Source organism: Oryctolagus cuniculus, assembly GCF_964237555.1.
Source record: "Oryctolagus cuniculus chromosome 16 unlocalized genomic scaffold, mOryCun1.1 SUPER_16_unloc_1, whole genome shotgun sequence".
NCBI classification, from domain to species: Eukaryota; Metazoa; Chordata; class Mammalia; order Lagomorpha; family Leporidae; genus Oryctolagus; species Oryctolagus cuniculus.
Window position 1 is genome coordinate 6,460,553 of NW_027208201.1, and position 22,330 is coordinate 6,482,882.

Below are 22,330 nucleotides of genomic sequence, written 5' to 3' on the forward strand. Positions count from 1 at the left end.
TGTCTCACATGTAGACATCCACTAATTTCATGATGCATACTGTAACCATGCATAGCGTGTTTAGTTTGTCACATGAGAGGTGCTTGGTAAATTATTTGATGAATAACCAATATTTTGTTCAGTATATCCTAACATTCATAAGGTTTAGGTTTTCCAAGTTGTGAGATATAAATCATATGAAATAAGTTATATAAAAAAGACTGAATAGAATTTTGATAATAAAGAAAAACATGTATTCTTAATAGTTACATCAATAATTTACATCAATATTTTACATCAATAATAAGTAAGCACAAGTATCTTGATACCAAATGTAGACCTAGCTCTTACGATATTATGAGAAGGGGGCCGGCAGTTTGGCATACCCCGTAAAGCTGCCGCCTGCAATGTTGGCATCCCATATGATTGCCAGTTCAGGTCCTGGCTGTTCCACTTCCAATCCAGGTCTCTGTTATGGGCTGGGAAAGCAGTAGATAGCCCAAGTGCTTGGGCCTCTGCACAAATGTAGGAGACTCCAAGGAGGCTGCTGGCTCCTGGCACAGCTCTGGCCATTGTAGCCAACTGGGGAATGAACCAATAGATGGAAGACCTCTCTCTGCCTCTCCTCTCTCTGTGTAACTCTGACTTTCAAATAAATAAATAAATCTTTAAAAAATAGTATGAGAAAAGTATGCTACAGGTTGATAAAAGCCACAAAATGGATAAAACATGGAAACATTGTGCAGTGAAAGGTGCCAGTCAATGGATGATAACAAATCAATTTCTATGCAGTCTCCACAACAGGCATCTATGCTTGTGGCATGGGCTCCTCCTGAGCAAAAGAGATTCTCAAAGTTCCCATACAGAATACCATAGATTAAAGAGTAAAGATTTATTTTCAGGGGCAGGTTCCCAAAAGACTTCCATTGAGTAGATTGCAAGTGTTGATGTATGGGAGGCAGTGTGTATGTCAGGTGGTGGATCTCAGACAAAAACAGCTTCTCTACCAGGCACATTTGTTAGCAATGACACCTAGAGTGAGTGCCTTAGATATAACACTGTCCTCAGGCCATTCTCTGTTCCATGGGTTTTGGATGGGGCAGGCAGGGGTGGGGATGGGGATATGGGCTGGAGTTCCATTTGTCTCATTAATTTCAAGATTCTAGGAGTCTGTTCAGGATATCAGATGAATACAAAATATATCCATCTCTCTCTCCTCCCATGAAGGAGTAGAGAAAAAAGTAAAATGGAAAGGGAAGGAACACCAGCCTTCATTGATCTGCATTCCTGAAACTTCTGTGTACATTTTTTAGAATTCTTAAGCAGATTAACCAATACAAGCACACACTCACTTGCAGTCTCAACCACAGTTAACACATAACTCAATGTTGGACTTACCAGTTTACTGTCATTTTATCCTTTGGCCTGGATAAAAAAGATAACCGGACCATGTCTGATTCTGGTTCCAGGAAGTAAAGGGGGAAAAACCCACCCAGTACCAGGTCTCCATCTCTGTAGACACTTGACCTCATGGAATTATCACAGTTCCAGGGAGGTATGTCCTGTGAACTGTACAAAGGATTCAGGAGTAGGTTGAGAAAAATCACAGTAAAGAACATGTCAACTCAACCCAACATAAAGTTAAAGTCTCTGTTGATATTAGGAAAAAATTCTTTTGGATTATATCTTCTGTCTCATCCCCCTGCAGGGAGAATAGATCTCTATGTAGGCACAGCTGGTCCCAGTATTGCTGTATGCCCTCAACCTATAAACAGTGTGTGCTAGTCTACTGAGTCACACAGGGACACAGCTAGAATCACAAGGAAGACATTTCAAAGGGAGTCACAGGGCTGAGGCCTTGCCTTAATGTTCCTAAGATCAGATGAGCTCTGACTTCTATATATTTTCATTGCTAAACTTCTGCCCCATCCCAGAACTCATGGCATCACCTGAGGCTATGCACCTGCCACTCTCCATTGTGGGAAAAACAGCTTTGGAAAAACATGCTTTGGACTCTATTTTGTCCCTGGAGCATTGTGGGATATAGTTCTGTAAACCTGTGTGCATAGGGGCCAAGCATTGTTAGGTCAGTCACCTGTTTTTGGGATTTGGTAATTGTAGAAAAATTAGTGTTGGAATTAAAAAAAAAAAACACAATCAGTTTCACTATTTCACATGATTCTTCATAGAGAAGACCAAAGGTCACATTCACCACTGATGACCCTATGTGTATCATAGAAAATCTCTTCATGGCTGTGCCTAATGTCTCTCCCAGGCCTGCAGTATTCAAATGGAGAAATAGGCTTCATGATTTGCCAATGAGTATGCATATCCAGAGAAGGGCAGAAGTTCATCCCCAAACTGACCCCTCCACAAAATTAATCCACTTACACATCTTCTTGTGTAATCTGCTTGAGTCCATAGTGCATCAAAATACAGTAATGATTCTCACCATATACGATTTAGCATTTCAGAATGTGTACAGGAAAATATGTAGCATCTATGTGTTTGTGTGTGTGCCTCTGTCACTTAATTTGCTTTTTTCTTCATGTTCCTATCATTCTCTCCACTGCTGATACCAACTTCCACGTCTAATAGACACTGGCTGAGGACATGTGTGAGAAACTTCATATTTTATGCATACATGTGAAGTGAGAATTAAATGCATATTTCAAAGTTTCACACTTCAACTCCTCTCACCTCCCTCTGTTTCTAATTCATCTCATGAAGCCACACTTTCTTGAATGCAGTAGGCCGTTCTATCATCTCTTCACTGGTGACCAAGGCTTGGTCATGTGCACTCTTTCAGGGAAACTCTCCAATTTTAGCCAACAACCCAAGACCCAGAGGAAAATCCACACACTGTGGATATCATCGTGTTCCAAATGGCGCCTTGGTCATGGAATGATATGTCATCCCAAGCACTGTTTGCAAATTGGATTTCCATTGGAAGTCACTGAAGCTGTAGGACAGGCATAATTGGAAAGAGAGAGCAGTGCAATGAGTGGTGAGAGGTGCATGTGTACTCAAAAGTCCTTATTTTTCCTCAACCTCCCTATTCTCAAGGTTTCTTTTTGGTTGAAGTGTAGTTTTTTTTTTTTTTTTTTTTTTTTTTTTTTGTATATTTGAGGCCACCATTTCATGAGTTTAAATTGTGAGAAATTGATCGTTCATGCACCCTTGCAACAAACTGGGAATTGTTTTAACTCAATCAAGAAAAGTGTATGGGCCAGTGCTGCGACTCAATAGGCTAATCCTCTGCCTGAGGTGCCAGCACCCCGGGTTCTAGTCTCAGTCAGGGTGTGGGATTCTGTGCTGGTTGCTCCTCTTCCAGTCCAGCTCTCTGTTGTGGCCTGGGAGGGAAGTGGAGGATGGCCCAGGTCCTTGGGCCCTGCACCTGCATGGGAGACCAGGGAAAGCACCTGGCTCCTGGCTTCGGATCAGTGCAGTGCGCAGGCCTCAGCAGCCATTGGGGGGTGAACCAACGGAAAAGGAAGACCTTTCTCTCTGTCTCTCTTTCTCTCTTACTGTCTACTCTTCCTGTCCAAAGAAAAAAGTGTATGAAGTAATTGCAAGGGTGGTTAGGGTATGAGTTGTTGTAGAGTCCATTCCACAAAGCTTTGGTTGCAACTTTAAGGAAGCTAATTTAGTACTTCAATAACATAAGCAAAACATGGATGGAGATATTAATATTAATTTGTGTAGCTCACACAAGTGTGAACATACAGGATTAGGTTTTTTTAAAATAATTTCATTTTAGTTCAGAATTGAAATTCAAGATGTTTTTTGTTCAACAATTACAAATAAATCCAGGGATTTTTTTCAGATTTCACAATTTCTGTTTATAGACACCTTGTATTACCTGGTAGGCTCAAACTTACAAAAATGTAAAAATGCAATTTTATGTATACATGTCATATTATATAGATTATTTTCTGTCTCTATCATTGGACTATTTATTGAGTGTGATTTTCTTTGATATTATGGGAATCTGGGTATGACCAAAAAGAAAACTTCCAAATCTTCTGACTATATTGAAATTATCTGTACTGTGAATTAACCCTTTTCTTCTGGATCACATGATGCCTGATGTAGGATATATTAGGAATATATCATTGGAATCCTTTGACAAATTCACTTCTTTTCTAAGGACTAAATAAGAACACAGAGTATTTGAAATAATATTATTATAAGTGCAAATAGACATTAGATGGTGAAATAAACTTTCTGAAGTTAAATTTTACATCTGGGTATTTGCGTTTTCCCTAGACTTTAATTCATTTAATTAATTATATAATAATTATATAAAATATGTATATTATATATTATATTATCATGTATACATTATATAGTATACATAATATATATTATATTAATTATATAATATATATAATATATATTATATTAATTCAATAGAAGCATATATAATCTATAGAAGCATTGATCTTCTATAGAACTTTCTTTAAGATATTATTATATAAATATATTTATTATTTATACAATATATAAACATATAAATATTATTATATAATTATTATATATTATATTAATATCAATGTATTAATTAATGCATTATATAATTAATGCAATATTAATATAATATATAATAATAATATAATATATTATTATATTATTATATAAATATGTAAATAATTATATAAATATATAAATATAATAATAAATTAATTATATATAAATAAAATTAAATATATTTCTTAAATATATTCTACACATAAGCGATGGATTCAAATAATAAAGGTATAAATTTCATAAAAATCCATCTATAACTCCTGGAAAAAAAGGCCTCCAGATATTGTAGTGATATTGCTTTCAAGATGAGCATGAGCATGTCTTCTACAAATATGCACATACTACATGGTGATGTGAATAATCTTGTCATTGTACACATTGTGGAAAAGTGCTTCTGCACATTGGGAAGATGTAGATCGTGGCAGCACCGTGGGGCATTGTTGTGGGTGAGGCAGTCCCCATGCTGTTCTACATCATTGTGAGCACAGATAAGATCACATTTCACATGCCCAGTGCTTTAGGAAGAGTGACTCCCCACTCATAGCATGAAAGAAAAAATGCACCATCACCGAGGCTGTGTATGCTTTACAATTCCGACTGAGGAAGACATGAACATTGCATGTAGCATCATCAGGACAGTGGTCTTTCCCTTATTTTCTCCTCTTGTTTATGGGGAGCACAACCCCCTCTCTCAGCAACTACTGTTATATGTTCACTCCGTGACTAATGTAAATCTTTACTGCATTAATGTCTTACAACTTTGGGGTTCATGTGTCACCACAGCATAACCTGAGTTACCTTTTGAAAAACAATCAATTTCTAGCCCAGAACCCTCCAAAGCTACTGTATTCTGTGTTTGGCAGTTATATGTCCTGACTGTGGCATGTTTGAAATGGTTCTTCCATTAAGAATCTCTGAGCTGCTAATGCAGACCATTGGAGTCAGCAGAAATGGCCCATGTAGTTGGATTCCTAACACCTATATTGGAGACTTCTATTGAGTGCCTGGCTCTTGGTTTCTTACCAGAGCCAGATGGGCTTCTGCCATTGATGTGTGCTTTTAGTGAGAAAACAGCAGATAGGAGCTCTCTGTCTTTCTCTCCTTGTTTCTCTGCCTCTCAAACAAAACAGTAAGAGGTTGTAATGGGAATGTTCACTGGGTGTGCTTTGATGAAATCTGCTTTTGTGGAAGAGATTGTGGCAGGCTTGGGCTTGGGCAGATGAGTGTGTGAATTCCAGTGTAACTGTAACTGAGCCTTAAATGCTCTTTGGAGAATCTTCAGGACTAGCACGGCCCTCAGCTTCATCTGAAGTGGAAACCAGATGTCCAGGTCTTTACCTCTACACATCGAACAACCCTTGGTCCCTGGATGCCTTCTAAGAGAGTCTTGTCTTAGGACAAGACATTTTTGTGTGCTGTAAATATTGCTTATGAACCACAGTTCTGTGATTAGTCAATAGCCAATATTCACAGAAGGTGCAAATAGGTATATTATCCCAGACAGGAATAAGAATGGGGTCTCTCAGGTTGCACTGCTTCCTACCTGTATTACTTCTTCCACTTGTCAATATTCTCAGAATCCAGCCAACTCTCTGGGATATGTTTTATGCCATGGTAGGATACCCATCCTTGGCTTCTACATTTCCCTTTCATCAGATGCAAGAGAATGGTGTGGGTGGAGATTCACATATGGCTCTTTAGAATTAGGAATCCATTTGGCGTTGGGGTTTTTAGAGTTCCAACGTGTTCTGGTCTAGGCAGAAACTGCTGACAGGGTTCCAGCAATGACAGCAAGTGCTTTGTATTGTGTATGGCAGTTATAGTTAGGGGGAGTAAATGCTCTTTGTAAAGAAAATGCAAAACATTCCTAAGGATGAATTGGTCCATGACAAAGGTATTGAGATTTGGAATCACATGGATAGATTGGGATGGAATTGGCGCTCCTTATTGATCTCCTGGATGGCAAAATAAAAGGCCAACATGTTTGGGCAGTTCTTCCCTAACCACCTAAATGAAGTAGCAGATTTAGAGAGAAGGGTGATAGCCTGTCTTTCAGTGCAGTTTCACAGCCAAACCCTGAGGTAGCCAAGTCTGGATTCAGGGTGTTAGTGATGCTTCAGGGTCCCTGGAGGATCGTGGAATGTCCCTCTGACTTCTCGGAGGCAAACTGTGTCCGTGCACCACTTCATCTTCATGAGCCCTTTGGGGAAGCTTTGGTAGACTCCCATGTGATAGGTCATTTTTGCATAAGAACAGAAACCAAGGTTCATCTCTGTTTCCTGTAAGTTCTGGAATAGTTTGAATAGAACCTTGTTTGCCACTTGTTCATATATGTGAGAGTATTATCATCTCTGACCATATTCACCAGTGTGATTTTCCCAGCCTTTTTGATAATTTTCTACTCTTGTATATCAACTCTTGTCAAATAGGTTTATTAAGTTAGATTTTCAGTGAAACAAATGCATCCAATTCAGGACTTCTGGTATCAGAGAATTTACAGTGTTTACTTTGCTTCTATTGATTGATTTCCTGGATACTGAATTTACCTTTGTCTTTTCACATTTGGCAATTGAACGTTCTCTGTATTTTCCCACATTTCCTGCCTGAAAATATGAGTTCTTGGAATTTTAGATGGGTTTATGTTATTGTGAATAAGAAAACAGTTGTTCTGTTTTCTCACTATGAGTTGTTTTGCTCAGCTTTCCTTGGAATTCTGGACTTTACCTTATTTCCTACATTTTATCCACAATTTGAATGTCAGGAAAATTGTTACTTGTTAATTATATGGGAAGAAATATATTTATCCAATCATTTCTTCAGTTGGAATACATTATTTTTTAGTTTTCAATGTTGAATTAACTAATAAAGTGCCATTTCAGTTTTGTTCCTTCATATGAAGTATTTTCAGTTTCAAGTTTGCAGTGTTTCATCTTTAGTATAGAGGTACTTTTCTATTTTGTCACACTGTGTTGTATGTATTATCTTTACACATGAATTTACAATTTTCTCCTGTGGTCTAAAAGGTGTTGCTTTCCCATACACCCCTGACTAAAATTGGATTTCTGATCACAGAGAGTACTCACCTGTGGGACACTAATAGATCTGGTACAAAAATTACTTTGCGGATGTCTTCTATTGAGTCATTTTATGTATTTTTTAGACAAGTTTTATTTAATAAATATAAATTTCCAAAGTACAACTTTTGGATTATAGTGGTTTTTCCACCATAACCACCCTCCCACTCACAAACCATCCCATCTCCTACTCCCTCTCCCATCACATTCTTCATTAAGATTCATTTTATTTTATTTTATTGACAGGGAGAGTTAATGAGAGAGAGAGAGAGAGAGGTCTTCGTTTTCCGTTGGTTCACCCCCCAAATGGCTGGCATGCTGTGCCAATCTGAAGCCAGGAGCCAGGTGCTTCCTGCTGGTCTCCCATGTGGGTGCAAGGCCCAAGCACTTGGGCCATCCTCCACTGCCTTCATGGGCCACAGCAGAGAGCTGGACTGGGAAAGAAGGAATCGGGACAGAACCGCCACCCCAACCAGGACTAGACCCCGGGGTGCCAGCACCACAGGTGGAGGATTAGCCTAGTGAGTCACAGCACTGGCCCAGATTCATTTTAAATTATTTTTATATACAGAAGATCAGCTTAGTATATATTACATAAAGATTTCAACAGTTTGCACCCACACAGGCACACAAAATACAAAGTACTATTTTAGTACTCGTTTTACCATTAATTCTCGTAGTACAACACATTAAGGACAGAAATTCTACATGGGGAGCAAGTGCACAGTGACTCCTGTTGTTGATTTAGCAATTGGCACTCTTATTTATGACGTGAGTGATCACCCAAGGCTCTTGTCGTGAGCTGCCAAGGCAATGGAAGCCTCTTGAGTTCAAAAACCCTGACCTTATTTAGACAAGGCCATAATCAAAGTGGAAGTTCTCTCCTCCCTTCAGAGAAAGGTACCTTCTTCTTTGATGGCTCATTCTTTTCACTGGAATCTCACTCACAGAAATCTTTCATTTTGGGTCATTTTTTTCCAAGGTGTCTTGGCTTTTCATGCCTGAGAAACTCTCCTGGGCTTTTTAAACAGATCTGAATGAGTTAAGGGCTGATTCTGAGGCCAGAGTGCTGTTTAGAGCATTTGCCATTATATGAGTTTGCTGTGTATCCTGTTTCCCATGTTGGATCATATCTATTAAGTTCTGTACTATGACAAAGTTAGTAGAAAACTTGAAGACTGATGAATATATACTTGTAAAATTCCCATCTTATTATAAGCAACTGGAAATATACTAATGCAAAAAGTCTGAGTAAATGTTATGAGAAAAGTGTATTTCACACTGATACAGGGTATAACCTGTGTAAAACATGAAAATATTGGGCAGGGAATGAAGCTCATCACAAAGGGTGACAAAGTGAAATAGAGATTCTTGTCTTCCCATAAGAACTGAATGTCAGACATAAGATGGAACTGTGATAAGCAAGGCAGCAACATTGAATGAGGTAGTGCACGCATCAGAATAGATAGGCACCTCTCTAGACAGATCTGGACACTGGAAGTCATGGTCCTGTGTTCCAACAGTCTCTTCCAGGCCAAGGCCCCCAGAGCTGTATCAGGGGATGTGCTTATGGGGTAGGCACAAAAATCTTGGTGCTTGTCCTCTGCCTTTGAAAGGCCTGGGAGCAAATGGAAAAGTCTATGGAAAACAAAACAAGGGTGAGGATTTCAGATTTCATGATCTTCTTTCCTCCTATACATTTCAGAATTGCCAATAGGGACAGAACATGCGCAGGCACAAACATACACTGACATACAGTCACAGTCGTACCTAACACATACACACAACCTTGAGCTTACAAGATTCCTGGCTTGAACATAAGAGTCTGGTTGTGTCTCTTTCTGTGTGTCCCTTTCTGTAGACTTTCTCTGTGGACATTTAGTTTGGCAGCTACTGACATATTTTCCAGTGAAGTGTGCAAGGGAAGCAGAAGTAGGCAAAGAAAAATCAGAGATGATGGCATGTCAAAATCTCCCCAACATAGAGTCAGAGACCAGAGTCTCAGCTGAAATGGGGATAACATGGGGTAGATGCTACCTGCAGTCCACCCTCTACAGGGAGAACTGATCTCTGTGTAGGGCACAGCCAAATCCCAGGATTTCTGTGTCCTCAGCCTATAGAATATGCATGACAGTCTAGTGAACCAGCCAAAAACACAGCTAAAAGACAAAGAGAGACATTACTAAGTCACAGTACTGAGACCTTGCCTTTTTGTCACTGTGGTCAGAACAGGTCTGACCTCTTGGTCATTTTATTGCTTTCTCCCTCTCTGTCCCATGAACTCATGGAAGCACCCTGCCATGATGCTCTGCACCTATCACCTGCATTTTGTTGAAAAAACTGTTTGGAAAAATATATATTTTGACTGGCTCTCCTCCCTGGCCTCTATAATTTCATCATGATTCAATAAGTGTTTAGGGACCACAGAACCCTCAGAAAGAAGCAAGCAGCTCTGCAAACTGTGTGCACAGAGCTCTTAGGGCTGTTACTTCAGTAGAATGTTCATGGTATTTGCACAGTTTGAAAGAGTTGATAATGTAATCAACAAATACCCAATTATAGCATTCCATATGAAGCCTTATCAAGAAGATGAAGTGAGAACATCAAGGTGCACCCCAGGAACTCTATCCACTATTGTCTCCTATCACTTCCAGGTTTACAAAACCCTGCTGGATTTATAAATGGCAGAACACATTCCAGATAAAGGTGCACTTTCATCTTTCTCACCTACCCCTGCACAGAATTAATCCACTCACTCATTATCCTGATTCTTTATTGATGGTCATTATTCTTCACTGCAAAATTTAGCAGGTTATCTTAAATTTTAAGCAAACTAGAAATTTCTAATGTTTTAACTGGGAAAAAGTGCATCTCCTTAATGTTTTGAATGCTCACTTGAGTGTCCTTTTTAAGAATAGCTGTAGTTTTTCTGATTATTGTAGTAGCTGTGTAAATGTGAAGAGTTTGGGATGAGTATACTCATCGGCAAAGCACTTAAACTGCTTGAGTATTTTTTCACCATTTACTACTATCAAACAACATCATAACCAAGTTTCAGAAAACATGTATTTTTAAAAATTGATATAAATAATTAAATGAATATGAAATAGATGTTTAAGAAAATAGTCATTAAAAAGCAACATAAGGAAAAAGTCATATGTTAAACATACTTTACTGGCTATAGCTTTGTAAGTTATATGTGCCCAGAAATTTAACTCCACATATTTATATTTAAGTATTTTGTTATTTGTATAGTAGGGTCTTCCTTCTTCAGTATCTCCACTATTTTCAAAAACTTTTCCTTTGATTGTCACTTATTTTGGGGAGTGTCTTTTTTCCCTAAGTTTCAGAAAGTTGACTAAACATGAGTAAATAAAGGCTAAAAATTTTTACTAAAATAAACATATATATTCACTACAGTTTCCTAAGAACCACTCTGCACTCAGAAGAGCTGAAGGTACCTACCCAAACATATATTTTTACAAGAATGCTCAGAACAATCTGTTCATAACACTGAAAGTGTGGAGACAACAGAAATAGACATTTGTGAATGAATAAATTGAGTGTGGGAAATCCGTAAGAATGAATGTTATACAGCTATAAAAATAACGAAGGATACCTGCTATAAATTGGATGAATTGAAAATGCAATGCCATCTAAAAGAATTTAGATCCAAGAGGTCATATGTTATCTCATTCCATTGCTAGGAACTGTCCAGAATAGGTAAACCCATAGCAACTAAAAGAGATGAATGGTTGCATGAACCACATTCATGGAAGCTTGCAAGCGGCTGCTTGGTGGAGAAATGCTTTGAAAATAGGTGATGCACCATTTGGCTGACTGGCTCACAGAACACACCCCAACTATGTGTTGCCTACAAGAAACACATCTCTCTAACAAAGAGGCATGCAGACTGAAAGTGAAAGGTTGGAAAAAGATATTCCATGCCAACAGAAACCAAAAAAAAGCAGGTGTAGCCATATTAATATCAGACAAAATAAACTTTAATACAAAAACTGTTAAGAGAGACAAAGAGGGACACTATATAATGATTAAGGGTTCAATTCAACAGGAAGATGTAACTATTATAAATGTATATGCACCTAATTACAGGGCACCGGTCTATTTAAAAGATATGTTAAGGGACTTAAAGGGAGATTTAGATTCCAATACAATAGTACTGGGGGACATCAATACTCCACTCTCAGAAATAGACAGATCATCCGGACAGAAGATCAACAAGGAAACAGCAGATTTAATTGACACTATAGCCCAAATGGATCTAACAGATATCTACAGAACTTTCAACCCTACATCTACAGACTTAACATTCTTCTCAGCAGTGCATGGAACCTTCTCTAGGATTGACCACATACTAGGCCATAAAGCAAGTCTCAGCAAATTTAGAAGAATTAGAATCATACCATGCAGCTTCTCAGACCACAGCAGAATGAAGCTGGAAATTAGCAACTCAGGAAACCCCAGAAAGTATGCAAACACATGGAGACTGAAAACATGCTCCTGAATGAACACTGGGTCATTCAAGAAATCAAAAGAGAAATCAAAAACTTTCTGGAAGTAAATGAAGACAACAACACAACATATCAAAACTTATGGGATACAGCAAAAGCAGTATTGAGAGGCAAATTTATAGCAATAGGTGCCTATATCAAGAAATTGGAAAGGCACCAAATAAATCAGCTTTCAGCGCACCTCAAGGACCTAGAAAAACTGCAGCAAACCAAACCTAAATCTAGTAGGAGAAGAGAAATAATTAAAACCAGAGAAGAAATTAACAGGATTGAATCCAAAAAACCATTACAAAAAATCAGCCAAGCGAGAAGCTGGTTTTTTGAAAAAATAAACAAAATTGACATCCCATTGGCCCAACTAACTAAAAAAAGAAGAGAAAAGACCCAAATCAATAAAATCAGAGATGAAAAAGGAAACGTAACAACAGACACCACAGAAATAAAAAGAATCATCAGAAATTACTACAAGGACCTGTATGCCAGCAAACAGGAAAACCTATCAGAAATGGATAGATTCCTGGACACATGCAATCTACCAAAATTGAACCAGGAAGACATCAAAAACCTAAATAGACCCATAACTGAAACAGAAATTGAAACAGTAATAAAGGCCCTCCCAACAAAGAAAAGCCCAGGACCAGATGGATTCACTGCTGAATTCTACCAGACATTTAAAGAAGAACTAACTCCAATTCTTCTCAAACTATTCAGAACAATCGAAAAAGAGGGAATCCTCCCAAATTCTTTCTATGAAGCCAGCATCACCTTAATTTCTAAGCCAGAGAAAGATGCAGCACTGAAAGAAAATTACAGACCAATATCCCTGATGAACATAGACGCAAAAATCCTCAATAAAATTCTGGCCAATAGAGTACAACAACACATCAGGAAAATCATCCACCCAGACCAAGTGGGATTCATCTCTGGTATGCAGGGATGGTTCAACATTCGCAAATCAATCAACGTGATTCACCACATTAACAGACTGCAAAAGAAAAACCATATGATTATCTCAATTGATGCAGAGAAAGCATTTGATAAAATTCAACACCCTTTCATGATGAAAACTCTAAGCAAATTGGGTATAGAAGGAACATTCCTCAATATAATCAAAGCAATTTATAAAAAACGCACGGCCAGCATCCTATTGAATGGGGAAAAGTTGGAAGCATTTTCACTGAAATCTGGCACCAGGCAGGGATGCGCACTCTCACCACTGCTATTTAACATAGTTCTGGAAGTTTTAGCCAGAGCCATCAGACAAGAAAAAGAAATCAAAGGAATACAAATCAAGAAGGAAGAAGTCAAACTATCCCTCTTTGCAGACGATTTGATTCTTTACTTAGAGGATCCAAATAATTCTACTAAGAGACTATTGGAACTCATAGAGGAGTTTGGCAAAGTGGCAGGATATAAAATCAATGCACAAAAATCAACAGCCTTTGTATACACAAGCAATGCCATGACTGAGAAAGAACTGCTAAGATCAATCCCATTCACAATAGCTACAAAAACAATCAAATACCTTGGAATAAACTTAACCAAGGACGTTAAAGATCTCTACGATGAAAATTACAACATCTTAAAGAAAGAAATAGAAGAGGATACCAAGAAATGGAAAAATCTTCCATGCTCATGGATTGGAAGAATCAACATCATCAAAATGTCCATTCTCCCAAAAGCAATTTATAGATTCATTGCAATCCCAATCAAGATACCAAAGACCTTCTTCTCAGATCTAGAAAAAATGATGCTGAAATTCATATGGAGGCACAAGAGACCTCGAATAGCTAAAGCAATCTTGTACAACAAAAACAAAGCCGGAGGCATCACAATACCAGATTTCAGGACATACTACAGGGCAATTGCAATCAAAACAGCATGGTACTGGTACAGAAACAGATGGATAGACCAATGGAACAGAATTGAAACACCAGAAATCAACCCAAACATCTACAGCCAATTCATATTTGATCAAGGATCTAAAACAATTCCTGGAGCAAGGACAGTCTATTCAATAAATGGTGCTGGGAAAACTGGATTTCCACGTGCAGAAGCATGAAGCAAGACCCCTACCTTACACCTTACACAAAAATTCACTCAACGTGGATTAAAGACCTAAATCTGCGACCTGACACCATCAAGTTACTAGAGAACATTGGAGAAACCCTTCAAGATATTGGCACAGGCAAAGAGTTTCTGGAAAAGACCCGGGAGGCACAGGCACTCTAAGCCAAAATCAACTATTGGGATTGCATCAAATTGAGAAGTTTCTGTACTGCAAAAGAAACAGTCAGGAGAGTGAAGAGACAACCGACAGAATGGGAAAAACTATTTGCAAACTATGCAACAGATAAAGGGTTAATAACCAGAATCTACAAAGAGATCAAGAAAGTCCACAACATCAAAACAAACAACCCACTTAAGAGATGGGCCAAGGACCTCAATAGACATTTTTCAAAAGAGGAAATCCAAATGGCCAACAGGCACATGAAAAAATGTTCAAGGTCACTAGCAATCAGGGAAATGCAAATCAAAACCACAATGAGGTTTCACCTCACCCCAGTGAGAATGGCTCACATACAGAAATCTACCAAGAACAGATGCTGGCGAGGATGTGGGGAAAAAGGGACACTAACCCACTGTTGGTGGGAATGCAAACTGGTCAAGCCACTATGGAAATCAGTCTGGAGATTCCTCAGAAACCTGAATATAACCCTACCGTTTGACCCAGCCATCCCACTCCTTGGAATTTACCCAAAGGAGTTTAAATTGACAAACAAAAAAGCGGTCTGCACCCTAATGTTTATTGCAGCACAATTCACAATAGCCAAGACCTGGAACCAACCTAAATGCCCATCAACGGTAGACTGGATAAAGAAATTATGGGATATGTATTCTTTACAATACTATACCGCAGTAAGAAACAATGAAATCTCGTCATTTGCAACAAAATGGAGGAATCTGGAACACATCATGCTGAGTGAAATAAGCCAGTCCCAAAGGGACAAATACCAAATGTTCTCCCTGATTGGTGACAACTGACTGAACACCAAAAAGGAAACCTCCTGAAGTGAAATGGACACTATGAGAAATGGTGACTTGATCAGCATAGCCCTGACTGTTAATGGACAACTTAATACATTATCCCTCATAGTATTTTTTTTGTCTGTTCTACTTAATATGACTGGTTTAATTCTGTAATTATCACACAGTTATTCTTAAGTGTTGAAAATTAAGTGAAATGTGATCCCTGTTAAACATAAGAATGGGAATAAGAGAGGGAAGAGATGTATAATTTGGGGCATGCTCAGGCTGACTTGCCCCAATTGGTAGAGTTGGAAACATACCAGGGTATTCCAGTTCAATCCCATCAAGGTGGCATGTGCCAATGCCATCTCACTATTCCAAGTGATCAATTTCAGTTCACAATTGATCATAATGAAAGGACTAAGAGTCAAAGGGAGCACATAAACAAGTCTAGTACCTGCTAACACTAACCGATAGAATAAATAAAGGGGAGAGTGATCCAACATGGGAAGTGAGATACTCAGCAGACTCATAGAATGGTGGATGTCCTAAATAGCACTCTGGCCTCAGAATCAGCCCTAAAGGCACTCGGATCTGGCTGAAAAGCCCATGAGAGTATTTCAGGCATGGAAAGCCAAGACACTCTGGTAAAAAGATCTCTGAGTGAGATCCCAGTGGAAAGAACAGGTCTTCAAAGAGGGAGGTACCTTTCTCTGAAGGGAGGAGAGAACCTCCACTTTGACTATGACCGTGTCTAAACAAGATAAGAGTTGCAGAACTCAAGGGGCTCCATAGCCTTGGAAACTCATGACTGGAGCATAGGGAGATTACTGATGCCATAAACAGGAGTGTCAATTTGTAAAGTCAACAACAGGAGTCACTGTGCACTTACTCCTCATGTAGGATCTCTGTCCTTAATGTGCTGTACATTGAGGCTTAATGCTATAACGAGTACTCAAACAGTATATTTCACTTTGTGTTTCTATGGGGGTGCAAACTGTTGAAATCTTTACTTAATGTACACTAAACTGATCTTCTGTAAAAAAAAAAAAGAAAGAAATTATCAACTCCCAACTTGACTCTCACTGGGATTAAACATGACAATAGGTCTGATCTGATTTCATCATCATTAAAAAAAATCATCTATTATTTTTCACTTTATGTTTCTGTGTGGGAGCAAACTGTTGAAATCCTTACTTAATGTATGCTAAGCAGATCTTCTGTATATTAAGATAATCAAAAATGAATCTTGATGTGAATGGAAGGGGAGAGGGAGTGGGAAAGGGGAGGGTTGTGGGTGGGAGGGACGGTATGGGGGGGGAGCCATTGTAACCCATGAGTCATACTTTGGAAATTTATATTCATTAAATAAAAGATAAAAAAAAGAAAATGGGTGATGCAAAGGGCTTCAATCTACACAGACATGAAAATTGCAAAAACTTGTGAAAATATTATATGCAAAATCATTGTAGAATGAGACTGTGGAAGTATGATAATACCACTTTCTTGTACAATACTTCATTGATTCATATTGGGTATATGAATTTCAGCAAAATAGAAACATCATTCTTTTTTTTGTTAATAAACCTCATACTTTATTGATATTTCCTCAGTTCTAACCAAGTATAATTTTCTTTTTCTTTTTTTTTTTTTGGTGATTATTGGGCTTTTTCTTTAACTTATACTCAATGCATATAGATTTCCAAAGTACAGCTTATGGATTACTTTGGCTTCCCCCGCCAATGACTTCCCTCCCGCCCGCAATCCTCCCCTTTCCCGCTCTCTCTCCCCTTCCATTCATATCAAAATTCATTTTCAATTGTCTATATATACAGAAGATGAGTTCAGTATACATTAAGTAAAGATTTCAACAGTTTGCACCCACACAGAAACATAAAGTGAAAAATACTGTTTGAGTACTCGTTATAGCATTAAATCTCAATGTACAGCACATTAAGGACAGAGATCCTACATGAGGAGTAAGTGCACAGTGACTCCTGTTGTTGACTTAACAAATTGACACTCTTGTTTATGGCCTCAGTAATCACCCTAGGCTCTTGTCATGACCTGCCAAGGCTATGGAAGCCCCCTGAGTTCACTGACTCTGATCACATTTAGACAAGGCCATGGTCAAAGTGGAAGTTCTCTCCTCACTTCAGAGAAAGGTACCTCCTTCTTTGATGACCTGTTCTTTCCACTGGGATCTCACTCACAGACATCTTTCATTTCGGTCCTTTTTTTCCAGAGCGCCTTGGCTTTCCATGCCTAAAATACTCTCATGGGCCTTTCAGCTGGATCCGCAAGCCTTTAGGGCTGATTCTGAGGCCAGAGTGCTGGTTAGGACATCTGCCATTCTATGGGTCTGCTGTGTATCTCGCTTCCCATGTTGGATTGTTCTCTCCCTTTTTTATTCTATCAGTTAGTATTAGCAGGCACCAGACTTGTTTATGTGATCCCTTTGACTCTTAGTCCTTTCATTATGATCAATTGAGAACTGAAATTGATCACTTGGACTAGTGAGATGGCATTGGTACATGCCACCTTGATGGGATTGAACTGGAATACCCTGGTATGTTTCTAACTACCATTTGGGGCAAGTCAGCTTGAGCATGTCCCAAATTGTACATTTCTTCCCTCTCTTATTCCCACTCTTATATTTCACAGGGATCACATTTCAGTTAAATTTCAACACTTAAGAATAATTGTGTATTAATTGCAGAATTAAACCAGTCATATTAAGTAGAACAGACAAAAAATACTAAGAGGGATAATGTATTAAGTTGTTCATTAACAGTCAGGGCTATGCTGATTAAGTCACCGTTTCTCATAGTGTCCATTTCACAACAGGTTTCCTTTTTGGTGTTCAGTCAGTTGTCACTGATCAGGGAGAATGTATGATATTTGTCCCTTTGGGACTGGCTTATTTCACTCAGCATGATGTGTTCCAGATTCCTCCATTTTGTTGCAAATGACTGGATTTCATTGGTTTTTTTTACTGCAGAATAGTATTCTAAAGAGTACATATCCCATAATTTCTTTATCCAGCCTACCGTTGATGGGCATTTAGGTTGGTTCCAGGTCTTGGCTATTGTGAATTGTGCTGCAATAAACATTAGGGTGCAGACCACTTTTTTGTTTGTCAATTTAAATTCCTTTGGGTAAATTCCAAGGAGTGGGATGGCTGGGTCGAACGGTAGGGTAATCTTCAGGTTTTTGAGGAATCCCCTGTATGACTTATATAGTGGCTTGACCAGTTTGCATTCCCACCAACAGTGGGTTAGTGTCTCTTTTTCCCCACATCCTCACCAGCATCTGTTGTTGGTAGATTTCTGCATGTGAGCCATTCTCACTGGGGTGAGGTGAAACCTCATTGTGGTTTTGATTTGCATTTCCCTGATTGCTAGTGACCTTGAACATTTTTTCATGTGCCTGTTGGCCATTTGGATTTCCTCTTTTGAAAAATGTCTATTGAGGTCCTTGGCCCATCTCTTAAGTGGGTTGTTTGTTTTGATGTTGTGGAGTTTCTTGATCTCTTTGTAGATTCTGGTTATTAACCCTTTATTTGTTGCATAATTCGCAAATAGTTTTTCCCATTCTGTCAGTTGTCTCTTCACTCTCCTGACTGTTTCTTTTGCAGTACAGAAACTTCTCAATTTGATGCAATCCCAATAGTTGATTTTGGCTTTGACTGCCTGTGCCTCCCCGGTCTTTTCCAGAAACTCTTTGCCTGTGCCAATATCTTGAAGGGTTTCTCCAATGTTCTCTAGTAACTTGATGGTGTCAGGTCGCAGATTTAGGTCTTTAATCCACGTTGAGTGGCTTTTTGTGTAAGGTGTAAGGTAGGGGTCTTGCTTCATGCTTCTGCACGTGGAAATCCAGTTTTCCCAGCACCATTTATTGAATAGACTGTCCTTGCTCCAGGAATTAGTTTTAGATCCTTGATCAAATATAAGTTGGCTGTAGATGTTTGGGTTGATTTCTGGTGTTTCAATTCTGTTCCATTGGTCTATCCATCTGTTTCTGTACCAGTACCATGCTGTTTTGATTGCAACTGCCCTATAGTATGTCCTGAAATCTGGTATTGTGATGCCTCCAGCTTCCTTTTAGTTGTACAAGATTGCTTTAGCTATTCGAGGTCTCTAGTGCCTCCATATGAATTTCAGCATCATTTTTTCTAGATCTGAGAAGAAGGTCTTTAGCATCTTGATTGGGATTGCATTGAATCTATAGATAGAAACATCATTCTTTCCTGTGTGAAACTGGAATAAGAACTCTAAGCAATGGCCAAAGAGAAAGTAATCAAACGATAGGGGACACAATTATAGAATCATTCCTATGTAACCATGGAAACTACCTACATATGTGATAAAGATACCGTTTCAAAATAGTTAGGATGTAATTATTTAATAAGAGGTTTATGAACAATACAGTGTCCAAAGAGAAGACTGCTTAAGGACAAATTGACTCTTCTATTTGGGAAAGAAATTCTACTTAATTTTTTTTTTAACTTTTATTTAATGAAAATAAATTTCAAAGTACAGCTTATGGATTACAATGGCTTCCCCCCCATAACTCCCCTCAACCCACAACCCTTCCCTTTCCCGCTCCCTCTCCTCTTCCATTCATATCAAGATTCATTTTCAATTCTCTTTATATACAGAAGATCAGTTTAGCATATATTAAGTAAAGATTTCAACAGTTTGTACCCACGTAGAAACACAAAGTGAAAAATACTCTTTGAGTACTAGTTATAGCATTGAATTGCAATTACAGCACATTAAGGACAGAGATCCTACATGAGGAGTAAGTGCACAGTGACTCCTGTTGTTGACTAAACAAGTTGACACTCTCGTTTATGGCATCAGTAATAACCCTAGGCTCTTGTCATGAGCTGCCAAGGCTATGGAAGCCTTTTGCGTCACCGACTCTTATCTTATATGTAGACAAGCTCATAGTCAAAATGGAAGTTCTCTCCTCCCTTCAGAGAAAGGTACCTCCTTCTTTGATGACCTGTTCTTTTTTTTTTTTTTTTTGACAGAGTGGACAGGGAGAGAGAGACAGAAAGAAAGGTCTTCCTTTGCCGTTGGTTCACCCTCCAATGGCCGCCGTGGCTGGTGTGCTGTGGCCGGTGCACCATGCTAATCTGAAGGCAGGAGCCAGGTGCTTCTTCTGGTCTCCCAAGGGGTGCAGGGCCCAAGCACTTGGGCCATCCTCCATTGCACTCCCGGGCCATAGCAGAGAGCTGGCCTGGAAGAGGGGCAACGGGGACAGAATCCGGCATCCCAACTGGGACTAGCACCTGGATGCTGGTGCTGCTAGGTTGAGGATTAGCCTGTTGAACCTCATCACTGGCCAACCTGTTCTTTCCACTGGGATCTCACTCGTGGAGTTCTTTCATTTAGGTCATTTTTTTTTGCCATAGTATCTTGGCTTTACATGCCTGAAATACTCTCATAGGCTTTTCAGCAGGATCCGCATGCCTTAAGGGCTGATTCTGAGGCCAGAGTGCTGTTTCTGCTTCTGCCATTCTATGAGTCTGCTGTGTATCTCGCTTCCCATGTTGGATCGTCCTCTCCCTTTTTTATTCTAGCAGTTAGTATTCGCAGACACTAGTCTTGTTTATGTGATCCCTTTGGCTCTTAGTCCTATCATTATGGTCAATTGTGAACAGAAATTCATCTCTGGGTCTAGTGAGGTGGCATTGGTACATGTCACCTTGATGGGATTGAATTGGAATCCCCTGGTATGTTTCTAACTCTACCGGTTGGGGCAAGTCAGCTTGAGCATGTCCCAAATTGCACATCTCTTCCCTCTCATATTCTTGCTCTTATATTTAACAGTGATCACTTTTCATTAAGTTTAAACACTTAAGAATAACTGTGTATTGGTTACATTATTCAACCAAAAGTATTAAGTAGAACAAACCAAAAATATACTAAGAGGGATAAGGTATTACGTTGTTCATTAACAGTCAGGGCAAAGACTGATCAAGTCACCGTTTCTCATAGTGTTCATTTCACTTTAACAAGTTTCCTTTTTCGTGCTCAGTTAGTTGTCACCGATCAGGGAGAACATATGGTATTTGTCCCTTTGGGACTGGCTTATTTCACTCAGCATAATGTTTTACAAATTCGTAACAGGGATCACTTTTCAGTTAAAATTTTAACACCGAAGAATAATTGTGTGTTAATTACAGAGTTCACCAATAGTACTTGAACCAAAAAATACTAAAATGGATAATGTATTACATTGTACATCAACAGTCAGGAATATGGCTGATCAAGTCACCATTTCTCATAGAGTCCATTTCACTTCAACATGTTTCCCCTTTGGTGCTCAGTTAGTTGTCACTGATCAGGGAGAACATATGATATTTGTCCCTCTGCTTCTGGCTTAATTCACTGAGCATAATGTTTTCCATATTCCTTCATTTTGTTGCAAATGACCGGATTTCATTGTTTTTGACTGCTGTGTAGTATTCTATGGAGTACATGTCCCATTATTTCTTTATCCATTTTACTGTTGATGGGCATTTAGGCTGATTCCAGGTCTTAGCTATTGTGAATTGAGCAATAAACATTAAGGTGCAGACGGCTTTTTTGTTTGCCAATTTAATTTCCTTTGGTTAAATTCCAAGGTTTGGAAAGCTGGGTTGTATGCTAGGGTTTTACTCATGTTTCTGAGGAATCCCCTGTCTGACTTGCATAGTGACTTTACCAGTTTGCATTCCCACCAACAGTGGGTTAGTGTTCCTTTTTCCCCACATCCTCGCCTGCATGTGTTGTTGGAAGATTTCTGTATGTGATCCAATCTCACCGGAGTGTTGTGAAATCTCATTGTGGTCTTGCTTTGATTTTCCCTGTTTGCTAATGATCCTGAACATTTTTTCATGTGCCTGTTAGCCATTTGGATTTCCTCTGTTGAAAAATGTCTATTGAGGTCTTTGGCCCATCTCTCAAGTGACCTGTAGTAGCACCTTGACAGTAGGCACTCCATTTTGTAGCACTTGAGACTCCATTCTGGGAAAGCACCCCTCCCCCCCACTGTGAGACTCTGGTCTGAAACTATGATCTCAAATATTCGGACAATAGCAGTACACTACATCACCCTTGGCAGAGCACAAAAACCCCCTAGCATGATTGCTCAAGCTTGAAAGTAGAAAGGTTGCACCTGGGTTAATGATGA